Source organism: Manis pentadactyla, chromosome 1, assembly GCF_030020395.1.
Source record: "Manis pentadactyla isolate mManPen7 chromosome 1, mManPen7.hap1, whole genome shotgun sequence".
In the NCBI taxonomy this organism is placed as follows: Eukaryota; Metazoa; Chordata; class Mammalia; order Pholidota; family Manidae; genus Manis; species Manis pentadactyla.
Window position 1 is genome coordinate 164,001,052 of NC_080019.1, and position 23,634 is coordinate 164,024,685.

The following is a 23,634-nucleotide window of genomic DNA, read 5'->3' on the forward strand; positions in this document are numbered from 1 at the left end:
AACCTGAAGCCATGGTGCTTTTTATAACCCTAGTGAGCTTAGTACCAATACAATTCTTGAAGCAGCATTCATAATTTTGGGTAAATATATACATACAGAAACAAACTCGAACAGTGGTGCCCACATCAGAATCACAGAGATTGATCAAATCACTCAAGCTCACTCCCACCCCCAGGGCACTCTGAAATGTACTCATCCTCACCTACCTGTACCCCCATTAAGAACCATTGCTCCACTATAACTACAGTCTACCACAGGAACCACAATCAGCTGTAGTCAGGATGCTGCTAGCTAACCCGATATCAACATGAAATGTGCACAGCCTATGAACCAGTAAGTCCAATTGGAGGAATTTATCCTACTGATACTTGCACAAGAAGACAAACATATGCAAATGACAATGTGCCATCTACCACTGCTTGTAATAAATAATAAGAAAGAAAACAAACTAAATAATAAACCAATTTTAAAAATTATGATATGAAGGCGTTGGAATTCTATTCAGCAGCTAAAAAGGAAAAGGTACTTCCTTGTTGACATAATAGAGAAAAGTAACTCAGTTTCTCAATGATTTTGGCAGTCTATAAAAAGGTTTTTAATGTCATTATTACATAGGAGCAGCACAGAGAAAAGGAATCCTGGGGCTGGGCCCATCTAACACATTCATAAGACACTTCGAAGGTTTTGTTACATAACAGTTACAAGACTTGCAGAACTCCCTCACCTGCACACTATAGATCACTAGGATGACATACGTTTGTTCCAGCTGTGCCAAAATCTTGTTTCCCCTCAAAGTAGCCAGACAAGGCACAGAGCCACCTGGACCTGTTACCAGGCAAGGCACAGAGCCACCCAGACCTCTTCTTTTCAAGTCAAGGGCTGCACAAATATCCATGGTTCCATGTGTGCAGACGGGAGCAGGTTTGGCAAGCTGTGAGTTTCAGGAACTGAAAAAGTGACCCAGTACTTCTGTCACTATTTGTCTCAAAGCCTAATTTCCAAAGCAAAGACATAAAAAGTAACTGTGCATCCTATTGGTATACAGAACTGATTAAAGCATCCCATGTAAAAGAATAAAGAGAACTGGGCTAGTTGAATCCTTCCTTCATCTTTAACCTTAAAGTCACTTTGGTTAAAGTGAAAAAAGCCAGACACAAAAGAGCATATAATATATGATTCCATTTATGTGAAATGTCCAGGAAAGACATATCTATGGAAATAGAAAGTAGATTAGTAGGTGCCTGGGGCTAGGGGTAGGAGCAGATTGACTGCAAATGAGAATGAGGAATCTTTTTGGGATGATGGAAATGTTCTAAATTGGACTGTGCTGATAGCTACACAATTCTGTAAATTTACTAAAAATTGGTACACTTACAATTGATGAATTTCACAATATGCAAATTACATCTCTATAAATCTCTTAGGAAACATTTTTAAGTAATATTAAGCAATTTATAATTTTAGCCATATCACTTAGATTTCCAAACAGAAATATAACTAAGTTATAAAAACTGAGTTGTATATATTGATTTTTAATTTAATAAGAGCAGCCATATTTTAAAGAACAAAAAAGATGTTTTTAATCTTGAGTATACACAGAAAATGACTAGGAGGAAACCACATTATTTAATGGTGCATAACAACACCATTTTTCAGTGTATTGTTTTAGGTTGGAGTTTCCTTGCAAGGAAATTTTTACTTCTTTATTCATTTTTATGCCATTAGATATATTTATAGGCAAATATTTCCTTTATTTAAAAATATATAAATTATCCTTAATGTCAGTGTTTTACTTTTGGTCTCAAATAGCCTTGTCACCAAGATTCTCAGAACGTAAGTTATTTACAATTAAATATTTCAATTCTAGAATAAAAAGGTAAAGTACTTGCTGGTTCTGGGAAATATGATTAAAAATTCAGTGCATGTTGTCTCTTGACAAATACACTACAGTAATGTTTTATAGAGTGTGCTATGTGCTATGTGTTCTATTGATGGTAGGGAGATAATTTTAGGTGAGAGATTGGCAAACTTGAACTTAAAAAGCAAAATAATAAATATGCTAGTCTCTGTGGGCCACTCTTTGTCTCAATGACTCTGATGTTGCAGATCAAAAGCAGCCACAGATGATTCATGTGTGAATAGACTTGTCTGTATATGTTGATACCTACATTATGTGGTAGAATGGATACTTTTAACGCATACAGTTTTACTGAAGTATAGTTAATACACAATATTACATTTTTTCAAGTACACAACAGAGTGGTTCAGCAGCTAACCTTATTATTAAATCCTCATCCCAACTAGTGCAGCAACTATCTGTCCACATAGGAAGATGTTACAGAACAACTGACTCTATTCCATCCCCATGACCAACTTATATTATGATAGAGAATTTTGGTGCCTCTCTATCCCCCTTCCCTTCTCCTCCAACCCACCCTAAATCCTCCCCCTTCCCTTCTCCTCCAACCCACCCTAACTCCTCCCCCATGGTAACCACCAGTCCCTTCTCAGTGTCTATGAGTCTATTGCTGATTTCTTCATTTTGTTTTATTTTGTTTTGTTTTTAGAGTCCACATGTAAGTGAAAACATATGGGTATTTTTCCACCTGGCTTATTTCAGAAAGCATAATATCCTCTAGATCCACCCATGTTGTCACAAACAGCAGGATTTCTTTCTTTATTATGGCTGAATAATATTCCATTGTGTATATGTACAACCTCTTCTTTATCCATTCATCTAACAATGGGCACTTTGGTTATTTCCTTATCATGACTATGGTAAATAATTTGGAAATAAACATAGGGGTGCATATATCTTTTTGAATCAGGGATTTTGTCTCTTCAGGTAAATTCCTAGGAGTGGAATTACTGGGTCACTTGGTATTTCTATCTTTAGTTTTCTGAGAAACCTCCACTGCTTTCCACAGGGGCTGCACCAATTTACAGTCCCATCAGCAATGTAGGAGGGTTCCCCTTTCTCTGCATCCTCACCAACACTTGTTATTTCTTGTCTTTTGGATAGTAGCCAATCTAATAGGTATGATGCAAAGTGATATTTCATGTAGTTTTCATTTGTATTTCCCTGATTATTAGCAATGTGGAACATCTTTTCATGTGCCTATTGGTCATCTGTATTTCTTCCTTGGAGAAATGTCTGTTCAGGTTCTCTGCCCATTTTTTAATTGGGTTATTTGGGGTTTTTTGGTGTTGAGCAGTATGATTTCTTTATGTATTTTGGATGTTAACCCCTTATCAGATAAATCATTTATTAATATATTCTCCCATACTGTAGATTGCCTTTTTGTTCTGCTGATGGTATCCTTTGCTGTACAAAAGGGTTTTAGTCTGATGTAGTCCCATTTGTTCATTCTTCCTTTTATTTCCGTTGCCTGAGAAGATGTGTCCAGGAAAAGAGTTTTATGGTTTCATGACTTACATTCAGGTCTTTGACCCATTTAAAGTTTACTTTTGTGTACAGATTTAGACAGTAATCCATCTCATTCTCTTACATATAGCTGTTCAGTTTTCCCAACACCAGTTACTGAAAAGGCTGTCTTTTCTCCATTGTATATTCATGTCTCCTTTATTGTATATTAATTGACCATATATGCATGGGTTTATATCTGGGCTCTCTTTTTATTTCATTGATCTATGAGTATGTTCTTTTGCCAGTACAATACTGTTTTAATTACCATAACTTTATAGTATAGCTTGAAGTCAGGGAGCGTTATACCTGAGTTATTCTTTCTCAGGATTGCTTTGGTTATTTGGGGTCTTTTGTGGTTCCATATGAATTTTAGGATTATTTCTTCTCATTGACTGAAAACTGCTGTTGATGTTTTGAAAAGGATTGCATTGAATCTGTAAATTGCTTTCAGCTGGATGGTCATTTTGATTCTTCCTATCAAAGAGCATGGGAGAGATTTCCATTTATTTGTGTCTTCTTTCATTTCTTTCATCAGTGTCTTATAGTTTTCAGAGTAGATTTCACGTGTCCTTGGTTAGGTTTATTCCTAGGTATTTTATTCTTTTTGATGATAATTTTTTAACACTTGCCTGAATATGTATTAGAAGAATATAATGAGTACATAAAGTCCATGAGTTCATAAGTATTATTGCTTAGGATGAGGCTAACTTTATGTTGATTTTTAAAAAGTTGAAAACTTAAAGAAAAATTTTGAAGTGAAAAACAGAACAGAAGGCATCTGGGTATAACAAAAATCATGAAATATATTTGCAAATGACAAAGATTTGGGAAAACTACATCCAAGTATAAATAACGATTTCTTATTTTCTAGTAGAAAATCCCTCTGGACTAGATAACTGTAATCAGACCAAACTCAAGGCAAAGTTTCTTGTAAGATATATCAAAATGTAGACCCCAAATCTCCAAAAGGTCTTTAATATTTACTGGATCATGGAAGTTATGGACCTGCTACCTAGAAAAAAAATGATTACTTCAAATATGTGTTCCCTGAAGCACATCCAAATTCAGAGACCTCAAAATGGTGAAAAAAAAAAGAGAACATACACAACAGCATCATTCCAAAGTTTCTCCCTGGCACTCTACTGCACATGACCTGTGCTCAATGCTGAACTCAGCAAATCAAGCAGACAGACCAAGAATACAGTGCCCTTTGGGAACCAGTACGCTCCTCCCATACCAATTGTAATGACACAGGAAATTGTGCAGTATCAAAATAATGTTGCTGCCAAGTACTGTCCCCATTCAATTCAAGATCCCTCAGTCCAGGCCAGAAAAAGAACAAAGTTTTAAACCTTTTAATTATTCCTCTACTTTCCTAATTATAGCCAAAATTTACAAACTGATAACTCAGTCAATAACAGGGTGTTTTCTAATTAGGAAAATATGAAGTGAGAAAGGGCAGGGGAGGGGAAATTGAGGGGAGAAAAAGAAGTTAACATTTTTGAGCACCTGTGTGCTGGGTATTCTACATATGCTGCTTGTTGAGTACTTACAACTCCATGAGATTGATATACTTATTTTCATTTTAGAGAAAAAGAAATGGAAGCATTAGTCTAGATTTATCTCATTTGCCTCCTCAAGATGAAACTTCCGTATCAGTAAATATTGATCTATATATGTATCTTATTATTTTATGTTTCCATTAGCTTTGCTCATGTTGCTAGAATGTTCTTTCTGTATCTATATTGGACTAAATTGTACTTGGCTTTAAGATTTAACTTAAGCATGACTTTCCCTGAGAAGCTTTCCCCAACACCTACACCCATCCTGATTCACACCTGCTTTGGTTTTAGTTCTCTAGGATACTACCATTCTACATAGCTCCATGGTACACTAGTATAATTGCTTTATTACTTATTATTTATTATTACTGGAAGTAATAATAACAATATTAGTAATGTAATAATGCTATTAATGGTAACAATACTAATAACAATAGTAAGTATAATAATATATATGACAATAGTAAAAATAATGATACAGCTAGAATATTTCAAACATCAATCTGATCACTATTTTGTTTATAACTTTGCAGTAACTTGCCAATCTACCTTAGTAAACTAAAATCTCTTTAAAAGTTCAGACATCATTTCTATTTGACTTCTCTCTTCAGAGCTTTAATACCATGTGTGACACAAAGTATGAACTTTGTAATCTTTTGAAAGAATGAATGAATGCATGCATGAACAAACTTTATTGCCCAGTGCCTAAACAGTATGTAAATTGTAGAACCAGGATTTGAACCAGCTCTCTTTCCATTATACCATAATATAAGCATAAAAATTAATTATTTATTATTTGAGTTTCATGATATAAAAGGATACTTCATCAATGACTTCATTGCTCCAAATTACCTCAGAAGTCCTTTAGGAAGTATCATAAACTAGCTTACAAGGGACAAAAGAAAAGGATTAAAAATATTTCAAATTCAATGAAAATTAAAATTATGTTGTGTAGAAAGCTGAATTTTTCTCAGAATTAAATGTCCAAAGAACTAGGAGTAGCAGTGTGGGACTCACAAATAAAACCATCAACATGCAAAATATATAAGGAACTCACATACCTTAACACCCAAAAAATAAATAAGCCAATTAAAAAATGGGCAGAGGATCTGAACAGACACTTCTCCAAAGTAGAAACACAGATGGCCAACAGGCACATGAAAAGATACTCCACATTGCTAATCATCAAGGAAATGCAAATTAAAACCACAATGAGATATCTCCTCACCCAGTTAGGAGGGGCAACATTCAACAGACAAGAAACAACAAATGCTGGTGAGGATGCAGAGAAAGGGGAACCCTCCTACACTGCTGGTGGGAATGTAAATTAGTTCAACCATTGTGGAAAGCAATATGGAGGTTCCTCAAAACACTAAAAATAGAAATACCACTTGATCCAGGAATTCCATTCCTAGGAATTTACCCAAAGAAAACAAGATCCCTGATTCAAAAAGACATATGCTCCCCTATGTTTATCCCTGCACTATTTTCAATAGTCAAGGTATGGAAGCAACCTAAGTGTCCATCAGTAGATGAATGGATAAAGAAGATGTGGTACATATACACAGTGGAATACTATTCAGCCATAAGAAGAAAGCAAATCCTACCATTTGCAACAACATAGATGGAGCTAGAGGGTATTATGCTCAATGCAATAAGCCAGATGGAGAAAGACACGTACCAAATGATTTCACTCATTTGTGGAGTATAACAACAAAGCAAAAACTAAAGGAACAAAAGAGCAGCAGACACGCAGACTCCAAGAAGGGACTGGCAGTTACCAAAGGAAAGGGGATGGGGAGGGTGGATGGGGAGGGAAGGAGAAGGGGATTAAGAGGTATTATAATTAACACACATAATAAAGGTAGGTCACAGGGAAGGCAGTACAGGACAGAGAAAACAAGTAGAGACTCTATAGCATCTTACTACACTCATAGACAGTGACTACAGTGGGAGGCGGGGGGACTTGATAATATGGGTGAATGTTGAAACCACAATGTTGCTCATGTGAAACCTTAATAAGATTGTATATCATGATACTTTAATTTTTAAAATAATAAATAAATAAATAAAACCATCAAAGTCAAATAACTTTATCCTTGTTGTGAGGTCCCTCTAATCTCAGAGCGGGCCAAAGCATTTCTGTTGTTTCATTTTTAATGAATCTTCAGGAGGATCTGAGGTAGAAGCTGGTTCATATCAAATTGCCTTTTCGAAATTTCCCTCGAGTAGTTTACAATCCCTGAGAACCCTGGAATCTATGTATATACCCCCTCCTCTGTCAGAGCAGGAAACAAGCTGAGGTCACATTGAATACCAAGCTGTTATTTCTGCTTCTCTTGAGTTCTTCAGATAGTTCTGTGGTGTGGAATGTAGGGAGCCTGGAGGCCTTTGCCAGAGTGGATCTCCATCCTGCAGGGGCACAAGCAACCAGCTGCTGCTGGTACTACCTCCATGCTGAGCCCTGTGCTCCGGACAGAAGTTTAGGGACTGACACTGGGCAACTAGGAGCTATTGCAAGGTTATAAACAAAATAGTGATCAGATTGATGTTTGAATCTAGCTGTATCATAATTTTTATTATTGTCACTATTATCATTACCATTATTGTTACTATGACTGTTATTAATATTATTATATTACTATTATTATTATTATTACTTCTATTATTATTTTTACTACTATTATTCTGATGCACATTTCCATATGATTCCAGAATGGGAGAAAGAAAGTGCAGTTATAGCTGGTGTACATTAAACAAACGAGTAGGCACACAGAAATGTATTGAAAAGTTAAAACAATATCTATTGTGTGTCACAAAGGAAAAATGATTGACAACCATTGCTTTAGACTACTGCATTCTTCTGAACTGACAGCATTTCAAAGTATTTGTTGCATGCCTACTGTGTGCAGAATATTGTGCCAGATGCTGCTCTACCTATCTATAAAGACGGATTAAGAATTTTGTTGGCTTTCTCAGGAAAAGAACTCTGTGGAACTTATTTAGAGACATCGCCATTGTTTAAATCAGGTCTGAAGCTTCTCTGCTTCAATTTTTTAAGACACAGCAGACTCAGAAATAATTAAATATTTAAGAATTATCTGCCTTTTTTGTGAAGAATACACTTATTCCAGTGACCAAAATATTAGTATCTATTCTAGCATTGGTTTTTAATAATCAAGGTATTTGGGAAATCCAGTCATTAATCAGAAGGTTGTTTGAAGAGCATAAATCCAGAAATAAAAGAGGAGTAGTTAATTTTAATGAATATGTTATGAAATGTTGAACCATACCTTCTCCCAAATTATTTACAGACCAAAAACACCCAGGCCTTTAAGCAAGGAGATCTCTCATTGAACATCGATGCCAACTCCTTATAGTCAAACACCTTTGTTGAAAGTGGCCACAAATACAATATACCATGTAACATAAGCTGTGGTACAATTAAATAAATTTCAGTTTTCATTTATAGTCCCATTATGCCTCCTTGAGAGTATATCCTATTCAAAGGAATATATTTATTGGACTTAGGTACTGCTCAGCTCTTTAGCAGCAACATGTTTAGAAACCAACACTTAAGATGGATAATGGCCACAGATGCAGTTAATTCATTTAATAAGCATTTACTAAGCTCAGGTGTAGGGTACCATTCTAGGTACTAGGAATTCAAGCAAAGGTGTCATTGGGGAGACAAACAGGTAACAGATAAAACAGTGATACGTGTTACATAGAAGCAAGTGCCTCAGAAGTGCCCTTAATCAGACATGAGCAGTCATGTAGCTTTCCTGGCCTTGAAGAAAGAGTATTAAGTAATCTGTTGAAAAATCAGGCTAAGCTCATTCACAGAAAGCTAATTAAAAGGGGGAAAAACAGTTTACATTCAATGGGTAATCTTTCTGACTTTGACTCCCATGGTTTCTATGAATGATCCCATGAGCAATAAGTACCATATTCCCCATGGGCCTATAATTTAATTAAGATAATGAATATACCTTTTAAAATGAAGCTTTAGCAGCAGAAAACTCGGGATTGAGCCCTAGATTTGAGCCCTAAATAATGAGCCCTAGCACATAACTACCCCACGTAGCAGTTATGGACCCCACGTAGTTCAGACAAGTTATGTAGAGTCTCAAAGCCTCAAGTTTATCATATGTATAATGGTAGTAATGATATATACTTCACGTTTGCTATAAAAATGAAATAATACAACAAAGCACTGAGCCCAAACCTGAGAATTAAAAAAATGTTAGTTATTACAAAACATCAACATGATTAATCTTATAGTAAGTGCACAAATATTCAAAAGAACAAGCATCATTTTCTAATGTGGCTGTTGAAAAAATTTAGCAGAGACACTGAGATTTGAACTCAGACTTAAAGGCAGCATGAAAAAGGTTATCAGGTGGAACAACCAGCAAGGTGAAAAGTCAAGATAATGATTTGCATGGGGTTTGCATGGGGAAGAGTTTGCATGGGGAAGAGAAAGAAGTGGGACCTGAAAGGTAAGCTGGCACAAGATTACAAATGGTCTTCAATACCCAACGAACTGTGAGTTGTGTCCTGTAAATTATGGGAACTGAAAGGTTTTTTTTAGTCAATGAAATGACCAAAGCAGTGATTCGTAGGAAAATTTGAATAGGGGGAGACAAGGTGGACAAACCAGTTAGAATGTGATTGCAATAATCCTGCTGCAAGACAGTGAGGATATACCTTGCAGCAGTGATAAAGTAGAAAGATGAACATGAGAAGCATTTTGAAGATAAATAAACAAGACGTATTTACCAAATACAAGCATTGATCACATTCCTAATCTAAAAAATGCTGCCATGCCACATTTTTCTAATGAGTACTTGAGTCTCTGAATTCAAGTCATGAAATTGCAGAGACACATGGACTCTTCGAGGTATTTTAATGGCTCAGAAGGATAATTTGCTCACCAGGAACACTAAAGTCAGTGTTGGTACTCATAATAATGTGATGTGTATTTGCATACCCACAATCCTAGAAGTATTATTCACGACCAAAACCTGGTAACAACTGGTATGTCCGCCAATGGATGAATGTATAAACAAAATGTAATATACAATACAATGGAATATTATTCAGCCTTAAAAAGGAATGAAATTCTGATACATGCTATGACATGGATAAACCTTGAAGATGTTAAGCTAAATACAATAAACCAGACACCAAATGAAAAACACACCATGATTTCACTTATATGAGGCATACAGAGTAGTCAGATTTGTAGAGGAGAAAGTAAAAATGACAGTTGCTCAAGGCTGGGGGAGAGGAGAATGGGGAATCATTGCTTAATGAACACAGTTTCCAGTTTGGAATAATGAAAACAAGTTCTAGAGATAGGGGTGATAGTTGCACAACAATGTGAATGTACTCAATGGTACTTAACTCTACACTTAAAATAGTTAAAATGCTAAGTTTTATGTTATGTATGCTTTACCACAATGGAAAAAACAACAACAATAATGTAAATCTGACACCCTGAGAAACAGCATGCTCTCTCAAAATAAGAGGAAGGGAAGGTTTGCCAATGCATTTAACCTCACTGCCCAGCCAGAAGAGACCCCCCCTTCCTGGGTCAGACACTATTAGTTGGCTTGTCCAACTGGAGAAATGAAGAGGAAAAAATGTTGACCATCATCTAAATGAAAATGATAATGGCAGCACAGTGGTGCATGCCTCTTTGCTCTTCACCATTCCTGGTCTGACAATAATGGGAAAAAGAAAGAAAGGAAGTCACTTACCAATCAAGCAACTCCTCACTTTAGTACTTCCACTTGATGACAAACTCCTTTGGGAAAGGAAAAGTAATTTGCCTATCTCTGTGCCCTTAAATCCAGGGCCATGACAAACGCTCCATAGACACATTCATTGAGCTGTGAGGAACTAGAATGACTTAATATACGTCTATCAATTAAAATGTTCCCAGATGGAAACTGAGTTCAGCACTATGCTAGATGAGATGCAAATACAAAAGAAGTTTAAGACATGGTTCCTACCTTTTAAGATCATATAACCTACTTGAGGGGACAAGAATCATACAATGATATAATAATGAACATTATGAGACAGAATGTAATTAGGTGCTAAATTGTGTAGTAAAGATTATAAATACTCTAGGAGATCATAAAAATGTCTAACATCCTGTAGAAATGAATAATGGATCATGGAATCCTTACTCATTGCCCACTTGTAGAAGCATGCAAAGAAACCTATAAAATAGAATGAAGGCTTTGAAAAATATCCATTATATGTTAATTGTACATGCAATACACCTCCCCTACCAAGCAGTCCCTTTCTTTTTTTCCAGATACGCTTTTTTCTCAGATTTGTTTATGAGTAATTAGAAAATGCCTCAAAGGAAAATAAATAAATGTGCCAACAACCATTTGAAAGAATGTGTAAATTACCATGAAACAGAGGTACTCGATGAAAAATAGTAAATTCAGCCTTTGTAAAAATAAACCTTTCATTCAAAAAAGCTTGATCTGGTCAAAGCCAAAAAGAAATAGCTATACAGACTTCCCTCCTTCCCACATGGGGGCTAATGAAATTCAAGGCCAATTTTATTCATTTAGCATCAGAATTCAGACCATCTGCTCTAAATTGGAAATTTCACATCCCTCTGTACGGCATAGATCAAAACAGACATGGATTGTGTTTCTATAAAGACTCAAACTGTTGAGAGTGTATATCAGTTTGTTCTGGCCAGCCTCAAACATTAAAAGTTGTCTGGCTAAGTGACTTCAGCAATGAGCTGAAGAAGCAAAGCATTAAATTCTATTTCCTAGGCTGCCAGTGTCTATAACCTCTCTTCATCACTTTCTTCATCTCTTCTAAGTAGTAATCAGACATATTCCACTCCATCCGAATTGAGAAAATATAGACCTACTTGGTATTTGTCAGTGAACTATAAGTCCTGCACAATACTGGCAAGACTTGGGGATGTTTTGGGTAAGATACTGCTGAATAACAAACTACTCCCAACACTTGGCAGCTTAAAACAACCATTTTGTTTCACTCATGATTTTGTGGATCACAATTTAGGAAGGTTCAGCTTGGTGGTTCATCTCATCCACCTGGTGCCGGCTGGGAGCTGAGGTCACAGGATCAATATTCAAGATGGTTTTCTCACTTAAATGTCTTGCACCCCTGTGGTACTTCATGGTGTGTCTGTCTCACTCATTCTTTCTCTCTCTCCCTCACTCTCTCCTCCCATGGTGTATCTCATCCTTGAGGAAGGGCAAGGACTAGGGTAAGGCAAGAAGAGGTGCCTTGGGCACAAAATTTAAGGAGGTACTCATTCCCAGTGCTGCCCCTGTACTTATTCAACCCTAGGAGTGAGTGCCTCCTTAAATCTACACCCTAGGCATCTCACTTGCTTCACCACAGCCCTGGCCCTACCTCCAGAGCCTCTTCATATGGCTCAGTGGGGCTTCTCACAATATAGTGGTATCAGGGGAGTCACTCTTCCTACACGGTGGCTGTCTTCTAAGAGGTAGGGACTTCAAGCTGCTGGGCCAGGAGTCTACACTCATAACTGGTACAGTGTCACTATTGCCCTATTCTGCAGAGCCCAGATACATGCACAGAACAACATACACCACCTGTTGATGAGGGTGTGAGAAGGTCTCATGGTAGGAAAGCAAGTGGTATGAGGGACACTGTTGCAGCAATCTTTAGAAAATACACTCTTCCATATCTTCCTTTATAAACTTGCCTTCTTATTATTCCTGGAACACTGTAACATACTCCTAATTAATACCCTAGGCTCTAAATTTCATCTTCAGTTTAGTATACTGAAGCACATGGCTTGCTAGCAGACCTTCCTATAATAGCTATCTTATTTGCACCCTTGCTTAAAGTTTCCAGTGGTCCCCTTCACTTATAAATAAAACCTATACTCTTCTCTCTAACATGAAAGTGTTCCATGGTTTGGTGCCATCTCACCTTTTGTAGACTGAATTGTATCCCCCAAAAAGATACTCAAATCCTAACCCACAGTACCTGTAAATTACATCTGTTCCATTACCAACAGATTTAATCAAGTTAAGATAGAGCCAAACTGGATTAGTTTGGGCCCTAATTCAAAGACTGATGTTTTTATAAGAAAAAGGAGAGAGATTTGGACAAAGAGTCGCAGAGGAGACACAGGAAAGAAAGCCATGTGAAAACAAGACAAAGATTGGAGTGATGCATCTACAAGGAAAGAATGCCAGTGATTGCCAGGAGCCATGAAAGCTAGGAAGAGGCAAGGAACGAGTCTTTCCTGGAGCCTTAAGAAGGAGTGGGGCCCTCCAACACATTCAGTTCAAACATCTGGTCTCCTGACTATGACAAAACAAATTTCTGTTGTTTTAAGCCACAAAATTTGTGGTATACTTTTTATAGCAGCCTTAGGAATTTAACATCCCATCCACCCAGTTCTACCCACCTCACCGCTGCTTCCAAATACTCCTCTTTTATTTAGGCAGAGGTCTCTTCCCTGTCCCCATCTTCCAATTAATTATTGCATCTCTCTTTATCCTTTCTTTCTAGTAAAAGGAGCAAAGCAAAGCGGTGTACCTACCTATATGGCTGAGTTATAACTGGCATCTTCTGGCGTTGTGCTAGACCGGGCTCCTTGTCCCATATGAAGAGTGAGAGTACACCAGGAATAAAGAGAGTTTCACACCTTTGTTAACTTAAAAAAATCACTGAGAAGATATGTTTTCTTAGTAAGTGCTTAGAGTTAGAAGTAGGACAGTTCTTCCCTTATCCAGAAAGAAAAACAATGTTTAAGTGAGAGAGTAATTTATAGAAACAGCTCATGCAAAACTATAGAAGTCCTTCCTTGGCTACTCGACTCTCAGCTGTCAGGAAAATGTATAAATTACAGTGTCTTTAATCAACTGGACCAAATATGACTTCCAAATGCTAATTCAACAAACTGGAGCCCTAGCAACATTGTCCTCATTATCCTTTCCATTTCAATGTTGGAAATGGTCTATGAAAAGCTCCTCAAGAAGTTAGGGAGGTCATTTATCTTTTTTCAAAAACTACCTCATATGGAAACATGTGCAAAACAAATACAATTCTTTCCAATAGTAGGGATGGGACATCTTATAGTACAGATTGATCACTAAGTTACTAATGTGAATTATGACAGAGATTTGAGAGGCTATATCTGGAATTCAGGAAAGGAGCACCCTGCTGTATCCTGTTTTAGTTGGGGTACCACACACCTTAAAGGTAAGCCTGGAAGGCTTTCAGGGAAGTAAGCAAAATGGAGAAAAGCCTTAAGGAACAGCAGAAGAATACAGTGATGTTTAACTTTAAGAATAGAAGTTTCTGAAAACACTTACTTTAATATATAAGAAAAACTTTTCTAGTAAAGAATCAGACATATTTTTGTGCCCCAAAGAGTAAAACTAACACCAATAAATGAAAGTTATAGGAAGGCACATTTTGAACTGTCATAAGAGAGATTCCTAAAAATCAAGTTAGCAATTGTGAATTGTCCCTGTAAATATTCGTGCAAAGACTTGTAGGTTCCCAGTAATAGTATCTTATTTACCTTTATAGGCCTAGTGCATAGTACAATTGCTCCCATGTAATAACTAATATGTACTTGTTAAAGGAAAATTCAAATGTTCCCTTCTAAACCTAAAACTCCAGTATTTTAGGAGCCCTGAAACACTAATTTTCCTTTTATTTTCAACACAGTTACAATTTTCTTTATGCTGGATGTGTAGTCCTCAGGAAAATAAAGATCCTAAACATCTGAGCAGGGACATTTTAGGTAATATCATGCATCAGTTAACTGTAAAATGTGAAACACTTTACAAGTTCAAAGATTCAAATACACATATTTACACATACACTTGATTCCTCTAAAATTCCCCTTATTCAAGGCAAAAGTGAGCTGCAATGTATCCACCCTTTAGCACAGGCATTATGCTTAGGGCTTTCTTATTCATTCAAGAACATTTATTGAATGCTGTGTGTCACACATGTCTAGTACATTCAACCAATTTAACCAGGAGGAATTAATATCTTCACTTGAAGGCCAAAGGAGCTATGTAGCTTATCCAAGTTCAGGCTGCCATTAGCCCATACAGAGCATTTGGGTAAATTTTTAAAAAAGAAGGAACATTTTTCTCCAGACATCTTAGTTCCATTTATTAGAAAATGTGTTATAATATACTAATTTTATAAGAACAAAACACTTAACTGTCCTCTGCCATAAAATTGTCAAATTAAATATTCAAATTGATAATGTCGATAGTATAAGTAGTGTGCACTTCAAATGGGTTTCATTGTTTAGGGCACAATCTGTTCTACAGTAAATGGCAATCCCATATGAGCTCTAGTAAATGCAGAGACAGGGATATTACTACAAAGTACGCCCCTTGACTCCCACCCTAAATGAGAATGATCAGAATTGCACATGAATTACATAACCCTCTGGCTGCATTCAACTACTGTCTCCTTTCAGCACTGTGTCATACTCAAAGCACTCATAACATGTATTTGCATGGACAAAACAGACTGAATACACAGAAAGCAACTAATGTGGATGGGTTTCTCTCAGAGTCCTTCATCAGAATCTCCCACCTGGGAACTGATTCTCCAAAACCTGATTTTATCCACCAGGCCAACTGAAAAATATTCTTACAATTAGTATAAAATAATTGTTCTCATAAATGTCAACAGAAGACTCAATAGGAACCTGAATGTCTTAATTACTACAAAGATAACTTGAATTGGATTCCACTAAGATGTCTGTGTGTGTGTGTGTGTGTGTGTGTGTGTGTGGTGCTTTATTCATCCAAACCACCCTTTTTGGGTCTCTATTATGTTGCAAGTTTTGTGTTAAATGTTGAGAATACAGTGATGGTCAAATCCAGACCATGCTCTGTTGTCATTCCACCAGGCAAAATTAATGTAAAAGGGGAAAGTGTGTCAACTGCTATAACAAAGATCTAGACGAAGTGTGATAGGCCCATTTAATCTGGCCTTGATCTGTTCTCCATACATGATTTCTTGCAATTTAGGTAAACAGAACTCATGAAAATATAAGCTTTAAAATTAACTCAAAAACCAATTACTATCATCATACCTGGAATGAATAAATAAATGAACTTTCCAGCTTACACATTACAGTTGGGCTATAAGCAACCAACCACATCAATTATAAGAGAAGTGTTCGTGAATACAAAATATTTTTAAAAAGCAGAAGACTAAGGCAATTTAAACTGAGAGAAAAGGCCATTTAAATACAAACCTCATACTGACCAACTTAAAACCAATATACATTATTTGTGACGTTTCTTGGGGCTATTTAATGATGTATTTTCAGCATCTTAGCAGCACATTTATTTTTATTGTCAAAGTCATGGGGACTGTTTTTCTCCCTTAAATCCCAATAATATCTATCAATCTCTCTTTGGCAAGAGTGATCAATTATGAGGAGCAAATAATTTTCATTGCTTTCAGCCATCCAAACAGAGAATATCTGGGGTTAAATGCAAAAGAGAGACGGAGATGTTCCTTGCTGTACACAGAGAATCTATCTTCATGAATCCAACTTCTCAAGCGGGTATTTTGAGATGAAGGTTTGTATCTTCAACATTTCTAACCACTCCCCCTTATACTGACCAAGTCTTCCAAAAGACTTATCGCTGAAATAGAAACACAATGCTACCCGCCTTACTCACTTTTTCTTCTAATTCTGTTTCTGGCTTCTTTTTATTTATCGCGCGTTCTAATATAAATAACCTGAGGAAGAGAACACAGTGTGGGCAGTTCCCTGAACTAGCAGCCAGCCCAGTACCATATGCAAGGAAGCACTTAGAAAATGCTTTGCGGTGAGTCCCTAGACTGGAAGCCACCCAGCAAATGAAATTCAGACGCTGGCACTTCTCTTAAACACACTTATCGTCAATGTCTGATGTGAAGACGAATCGCAAAATACCAGAATTAGAAAAGGCCTTTACACTATTAAAAACACCATTGTCAATTTCTTTTTTTTTTTTAACAGTGTGGGCTTCTCCCTTTCCTAATTACCACCACCACTTACCACAGAATAGTTGCAAACTTTCTGTGGGGAGTCTATGGCCTCTTAGAAGGGAGGAAAGAATGTCACTGTAGCTCCGAAGCTCGCGCGCTCCGGCCGCCGGGGGCGCCGCGGGGTCGGGCCTGTGCCTCCGCGGGGCTCTCGCTCCCCCGCGGCTCCCCGGTCTGCGCTTGCGCAGGGGACGCGGCGGCCGGGCGGTCGGGAGAGGCCTGGAGAGCGCACGAGGGACCGGAGAGTGTCCAAAGCCGCCGGGAAATGGTGAAAATTCAACGTTGCCATTTCCATGAAGAGCCATTTATGTAATAGCTTTGTTCTTAAGAAGCCCCCAGTTTGGCTTTATACTATTATCTTGTGTGGGCTTTTCCTCCAAATTGGCCTCAGAAATATCGGGTGGTTGCATGGCTTGACTACCTCCTCATTATAATAGTAGTGGTTGTAAGTACTTCTATTTAGAAAGAACGTGATAAGCACCGCTCCGCTCAACTCTTCATACAATCACATAACTACGCTAAAAATCAACAGAAAAAAATACCAAGAGGTCATCCCAGCATTAAGAAGTATTCCCATTAGTAAAGTAAACCATATGTTCTTTCGTGCAGCCAAAAAACTTCACACCAAAAACTGAATTGTATGTAGACAAACACCAAGCATTTATTGTAAGTTTTTTAAATATAATTTTGACCGTATTTTGACTCTCTTATTAATACCCAGTATTCAAATGTAAATATATATATATATATATATGTTGAACTTCTCTTTTATTAGGTTCCATTAATACTGCAAATGTTCTCAAATATTATAAATGGACAAAATATATAAAATACTGTAAAATTACTATATATGTATGTAAAACTACCCCCTGGTACACTTGCTGAGAAGATTCATTTCTTATAACTCAATGAATGAAATTTTGGAATCATTTATGCCTACAGTTTTGTTAGATATTGGTATTCAACACAATTTAAGTAAAACAAATAGGAGCAGACAATTTGGGTTGTATAATTAAGGGACAAAAAGTTTCCAAAATACTATAAATTTTGCATAGCAAAACACTAAGAAGTTAGTCTTTGATTCAAAAAGAAAAATGACATTTCAACTTCATTTTTGAAAAACAGGCTTCAGATTTGTTCACTAGAACTGATGAAAAATACTAGTTTCTACCCTGTCTTCAGTAGGTACATGTACAAAGGCCTGATAAAAAATTGTACAGGCAGAAATGTTAAAAATCCTCATATGCTAGCAACCTAAGAAAACCATTAAAAAGAAACAAGTACATACAGGGCAGAATTTTTGTTTTCTTCTAGCTTTATTCATTTAAAAAGTTTCCCATTATCCCTACAAGTTTGAATACACATATTCCTAACACTTCCTTCAAGGTCTATATAAATACCCCAACCTCATTCTTCTCTATTGAAATTAAATGTTCCTCTGGTTTACATAGATGCATCATGGTGGCAGATTGCACAAAAATACATAAAAAGGAGAGCTAACATTCCTGATTTGTAATTTGAGTAAATAAATGAATACAAATATAAATGAAACAGCAAAGAGGAAGAGAGGTAAAACAGGATGGAATGGAATAAAATGATAAAATGAAAAGGAATAGAGAAATTATTTTTCTACTCTTGGCTCCTTACATAATTATCATACATGTTGTTCTACATTTTTCAATGTTACTATAAAAAGCTATAGGACATAGTCTACCTTATTTTTCACCATATCTTTAATACCTGCCATGGTGGAGAATATAAATTTAAGTGAGTAAATAAATAAATAGTAAGATGTTACACAAAAGCAACAGAAAATGCTGTGAACACTAAAACCAGCACTGACTATATACCTCAAGCATTAAGGAATCAGCCTATTAATTGCTAGTGGAAACAAATTGTGTAAATGTTTCCTGAAATTTTTACTTCTTAAAATCTATAATTTGTACCTTTGAAGTGGAGATCTCAAAAGTTGTAGAAGTAGCACTCTTATTGGTATTTACAGCAAAAACAAAATTTTTCAGGACTCTTTCAGAATGGATTTCTAGGTTTATCAAAACAGGATGCAATTTTGTATGTAAATATGTATGTAATTTCTAAATATTAAAATATTCTCTTTTAGTCATGTTCCTCATGGAAAAATCGTCTGCATAATAACCAAATGCTGAAGCAAGTCCCCAAGTTTCTAAATGGCATTTACTGAGTGAGAAGGGATCCTGGCACCTTATTACCTAATCCCACTGGAAGTCCTGGCATGCAGGAACTAGCAGTCCATGGCGCTAGAGGTCTGAAGCCTGTAACAGGGCGCAATAGGTCTGAAACCTGGATCCTGTAACATGAAACTTACATATCCAAACACACCCGTTCGCAAATGGGCTGACTTCCATCCAGAAGATAGCCCTGACCTTTTTAGAAAATGCAGAGTAAGCCAGGAAATGAGCTCCAAGGATTATGCGTCTCTGCTCTGCTTCAGCAGCCCCAGCCCATATCCTAATGGTTTTAAAAAGTTTCCATGGCCAAACCCAGGAACATGAGGCAGAGACCTGAAGACCCAAAAATGACCCACGCGGCCTTTTCACGGAGACAAGCCAGTTTCTACCCAACACCCTCTGAGGAATGCAAACGATCTGTTCAGGATTGAACTGCTGTACCCTCGTATGTAAATTATTCATTACCCTCCTCCTTTTGCACATTTTGCCCTCCATTTTCTCTGTCTATTCTCTGCTTTCACTTTACCAGTTTTTCTGTAAGCTACCTCAATTGCCTATGCTCTGCTATTTCCAGAAAATTAAAAAGGAAACCGGATTCATTAGCCAAATACCTGAATCATAGATTTATTTTCCACATATCAGTAGAGTAGGGCAAAAAGCTGCCCTGTGATGTCTTTGATAATCAGCTTTTTACAATGCAGTTGTCTAAATTACTCTGTTTTAAATTTTTTAACTACTTGGCCTAACTAACTGTCTTTGATACCGTACTAGAACATTGCTTAAAAGCTTGGAATGCCATGAAAAATCATTTCTGTAAGCAGTGCTTCCATATGAACAGCAGGGGGCAATAGCATACCAAGAATTGTGGAAATTGTCCCAGGCCCTAAGAAACACTGTTGAATTGCTGCACTGATGGTACAGTCCTACGATGATCTCAGCTCTCTGATGAAGTCTTTTGTTTTGTGTCCTATTTTACAATGCACTGTTCAGTTTTCTATATGAGCTGTGACTTAGACAGCATTTCACTGTGACAGTTTAGCTTGGGGGAAAAAAAAAGAAAGGGGAAGGAGAAAACTAAAATGGTGCCAAGTGAAACAAGACAAGGATGAAATGATTGTGTATGCACTTAAAGTTTGTCCCTTCTCAGTTCCCATCCACTTGAATCCTGAACACTGGTTTCTGGATTATAGACATAATTCTCCATTATCCCTCACCCCATACTCACACCCATTTCATTTTACTTTCTGTTGCATACAGTTTTCTGTTAAAACTGATTTCCTAATAAAAAGAAGAAAAAAAACTGACGTACTTGACTTTTTAAAAGCATTCAAAAAAATTGTATGTCATGTCCTGGCCTTTAGTCAAGTTTCCCAGGATAGAATTTTAATGTATTTATGCTTTCTGAGTATTTTTTAGTCAAGATACACTTCATTGATATGTTTCAATAAAAATTCTTCCCCTGTAAACTTGCACTTTCAGATAAATAGCAAAAAGCTGTAGCTGTGAAGTTATATCTGATGTGTTTGGTGATAGAATATAAAGTAGAAACTGAAACATCAGATTTAAAAATTATATTCAAAGATCATCTCCATTGCACTTGGAAGATGCTTAGTAATTCAGTCCTCAAAGTCAGCAGAGATCAAACTACTTTCATACATAATTTGAGTTGTACCTCAAAATATAACACCCATAAAGCCTGGCTTCCTTTCCTACTTATGCTGGAATTCCCAGAGTTATTGATGTATTACCATAGAGTTATTGATTCATGACTGGGGTGGCAGAAGTAATATTATCTTAAGATCTGGCAGAAGTAATATTATCTTAAGATCTGGCACCAAAATTCCTCTTGAAGGAATAGTCTTATTCCCTCTTGTACTCACAGGGCCCACATGATCTTCCTGACCCAGTCCCCTACCGCATCCCCTCTGGCCTGCTCTCTATTATCCTCCCGTAGACTCTATTCTAGTCACACCAGACATCTTGCTCTTTGCAAAACACCAGGTAGTCTGGTGCCTCAGGGCCTTTGCCGCAGTTGTTCTTTCCTGTCAGGATAAATGTTACCTCACTTATCCAAGTGACTCATTCCTTCACCTACTTCAGGAGTCTGTACCAAAGTCACCTTCTTAGTGAGGCCTTCCCTGACCACCTATTTAAAATGGAATAATCCCCTCATCTTCCTCCTTTATTGTCCTCAGTAGCACTTAACATCATCAAATATGCTATAAATTACATCTGTAAATATAATATGAGATGAGATATGTGAGGCCAAACATATCACCAGTAATGGGCTTAACCCCACTATTAAAAGGATAAAGAAACTGATTGATTCCAAAGCAAACCCCAACTCTATCTTGCATCTAAAAGACAGTCATACCTAAAACAAAATAATTCAGAAATGCTAAAAAAAAAAAAGGATGGGCAAAGGTATAGCAAGAAAACGAAAAGAAAAAGAAAAAAAAATTGAGATTTTGAGATCCAGTTAAATAGAATTTAGACCAAAAACCATTACCATGACAAAAAGCACCTTACATTGCTAAAGGCTACGCTCACAGTGAAAATAAAATATTTATGAAAGATATGCAGCAAATAACACAGTAGTTTCTTTCATACAGCAGAAACAATACGAGATTCAAAGAGAATAGAAATTATAAATAATAGCAGATGTTAGTATACTCGTAGCCTAAAACAAAAAAATTGTACAAAAAATAAGTATAATTACTTTATATTTTATAGAGAAAGACATGTATGCCTCAATAAAGAAAGCCACAAATAATATTCTTTATCACCAATATGACAAAAGAAGGAATCCATAACAAGACAAAAGAAAGCCTTCCCACCTTGAAATTTTAAATATTTCTATTAAACATAGCTTGGCTTAAGGGGAAATACCAACTGATATTGAAAACGTCTAGGAAAAAAAATGAAAACATGACATCAGTGTCTATGAGATACCTCTAAAGAGTGTTCAGGATAAAATTCATAGATTTAAATATACCAATAAAAATGAGACAAATGAGTCAGACATTACACTCAAAAAGTTAGAAATATTTAAGGCTTGCTTCCCTGCCCCCACCCCATTTTGGACTTAATTTTCTTTTTAATTAAGCAACCTAGATTTGATAAGAATCTGAACCATAAATACTGGCTGTATTAAACTGTATTTAGCACTTTTACATTTATATATTGGTACTATTATTTTGAATCTGTAATATATATAATGGAAAAAAGTAAATAAGCAATTATGTTAATAGTATTAGGAACCATGCTTTTCAGTAGAAAAGAGATGCAAAATAAAATCAAGTAAGTTAAAAATTCTATAATCTTTCATTAAAATTGGAGTATCATCACAAATCTGTTTTATTTTTATCTTTCTTTGAAAAATTACATATTTCCTAGATCTTATATTGAAAAGTCTGAGAAGTAATGACAAACCATTTAGCCACGAACATCCTTAAGAGCATAGATTGTGGTCATCAAATACTGTTTTCACTGAAAGCAATGAGGACTCCTTTGAGAAATGGCTGATTCTAGGTCTGGAGCAGTAAATGAGACTGCTCCAAGATGAGATTGGGACTCTTAAACTGTCAGAAAGCAAGAAAGCTATCAAGACATTTGCGATTGTCAAATGAACATAGAAACCAAAGATGGGCAATTTGAGCTTTAAAATGAATAATCACTGCAATTACTTAAAAGTGTAGAGAATGATTCTATTACATAAAAATAGAATCAATAAAAAACTAGCAGCAATAGGAGATTCAATATGGTAGAAAGACACAAAATTTCATGTAAAAATCAGTATCTTCTGGTTTTTAAGCAACCAGCAGTTACAGGGAAATATAGAAGAGCTGACCCCATTTACATGACCAACAACAACAAAAAATACCCCAGGAATAAACGAGAAATGGGCAAACCTATATAAGAAAAGTTCTTAAAGCTTTTTTGAAAGACATAAAACTGGGACTTGAGTAAAAGGAAAAATAAACCTTGCTCTTCAATAGAATAATGCAAAATTGTTAACTGACATCAATTTTTAAAGTATTTTTATATAGCTAGATTCTATTTAAAAAAGAGCAATAATAAAAAAAAAAAAAACCAGGAAAAAACAAAATAAAGCCCAGCAATGAGACGGGCATAGCCCTACTAGATATTGGAATAGACTACGGCTTCAGTAATTAAAACAGAATATTAGCACATAAGTAGATAATCAGATAGATATTAAAATAGAATAGGAGTAGATCCAAGTACAATATGAAAATTTATGTATGTGATAAAAGTGGTACCACAAATTACTGGAAGAAAAATGTACTTTTTAAAATTAAATATTGTTGAAACGGCTAAATAATCTTTTGAAAATAGATAAAACTGGATA

The 23,634-nt window shown here is 36.2% G+C and overlaps 1 pseudogene; it reads left to right on the top strand.

Annotated features, from left to right (window-relative positions):
• The window catches only part of LOC130679539 (uncharacterized), a 114,279-nt pseudogene extending 96,586 nt beyond the window's left edge, over positions 1-17,693 (top strand).
• The last annotated feature ends 5,941 nt before the right edge of the window (positions 17,694-23,634 follow it).